The sequence below is a fragment of the Lactuca saligna genome, chromosome 2 (genome assembly GCF_052625555.1).
Source record: "Lactuca saligna cultivar CGN05327 chromosome 2, ASM5262555v1, whole genome shotgun sequence".
NCBI classification, from domain to species: domain Eukaryota; kingdom Viridiplantae; phylum Streptophyta; class Magnoliopsida; order Asterales; family Asteraceae; genus Lactuca; species Lactuca saligna.
The window spans coordinates 104,864,646-104,866,463 of record NC_136418.1 but is presented as its reverse complement, the minus strand read 5'-3'; positions in this window follow the sequence as shown (position 1 = coordinate 104,866,463).

Sequence of the window (1,818 nt, the reverse complement as noted above, 5' to 3'; positions counted from 1 at the left end):
ACACCACAATCACTCCCAAGCACATGTTGCCCGTGTCTCGAATGAATATAGTTGATCAGGCTATATTGACCTTAGACACGACTACATAATTGCCCACGTTTAACCGCAGCGCCCAACACCGAATTACTTATGTTTTGTTCTACTCGTGGTTACAGGTTCTGGCGTTTAGGTATTCTTGTATACTTGAAGTAAAAAATACTTATATTTTTAAAGTATACTTTTAGTTCAGAGCACTTCAGCCCCTTAGTGTTTATAGTTATATACCATGTAAGGTTCGGTATACTTAGTTCACTATAAACAAGGGCTCTGATACCAATCTGTCACACCGCGAAACCAATAGTGGAAACGTTCTGGGGCGGAGGACATCTTGGAAAGTATCACAACCAATGTACATAGCAAGAATAGTAAACACAAAACATTACATTACATAAGAATATTTACATTTGTTTGAAAGTAAGGTAATACAATTTTACATATACATTAGTATAACAAAACATAGACGAGACTTCCATACGCTCCATCTTGTTCCAAAAGATTGTGGGATACCTGTCTAACAAGGACTAGAGAATAGAAGCAATTTTTAAAAATATCAGCATAAAGCTGGTGAGTTCATAAGCGGTTTGTTTTTGTAAAAGAACAAGTTTCCTTTGGTTTTTTGAAAAATTTTTTATCCAGGAAAATCCCATATTTTCTTATATGAAAAGTTTAGTTATTCATTTGTTACACAACATGGTTAAGAACAGTTAAGTTATCCCAGCAAAAACCCTTATTTTCCTTAAAAGTTGGTGCTTGGTTATCGATTCTGAATGCAGTGTATAAGTACTTGTAGCGTTTAAGTGGAATATCCTGAAAGCCTGGTTATCTTTGAAAAGTGCATTAGTTTTAACACGTATATAAAACTAATAAGTAGGTAGTAAACTAATTTCTAAGGCTATTAATTTACTATGTTCTTTATTACTTAAAAGTAAATCTCCGTTATCTAAGTTTGCGAGTTCGATAACCATACGATAGACTAGATATGGCAATAAGAAGTCCAGTATCATTTTATGACTTTTATCACCTGTAGACCTGCTGGTCCCATTGTAGCTAGCAGCAAGGTGCCGGGTAGTCAGCCCCGTATAGATCTATACACTCAAGTCATGCTCTCCTTCTAAGAGATTATGGTTACAGGGGCGGTCCTCCACTCGCGTATCTCTGTGGAGTGTTATAGAGGATGTGTCTCCAATCTTAAGAATAACGAATTTACAAGTAAAAGTGTGGAAAATCCTGTTTTAGATTTTGGTTATAGAGGCGGTCCTCCACTCGCGTATCTCTGTGGAGTGTTACAGAGGACGTATCATGAGTTCTAAGATTAATGATTTTAACAGTAATGACGTGGAAAATCCTTTGTGAAATATAAAATATAACATTTTATAATGAGTTTTGCAATTAGTTTGAAAACTAACTCTGCAAGTCAAACGGTTGGTTAATATGATTTTCAATGTTAAAAGCATACTGAACATGAAAATTTTCATATGAAATATTAAGTTTGAGTACAATATTTTCTTGTAATTTTTCTTGTATTGCCACCTGAAAACATGAAAAACACAGAAAAAGGTGTAGGGGTATGAACTCACGAGACGAGAAATGTGTCGGTTAGGATGCTAAGTGTCAGTTTAGGGCTTGAACACGCACGAGGTTCCTATGTAATATGAAGAGATACATAATTGTATCTAATTAGATTTTTAATTACTAATTAAGTAAGATAGTACACTTTGAGGGGCGAAAACACTTCATCTCAAGTTTTAGGAGTGATCCGGGTTGCATCTAAGGAGGTGT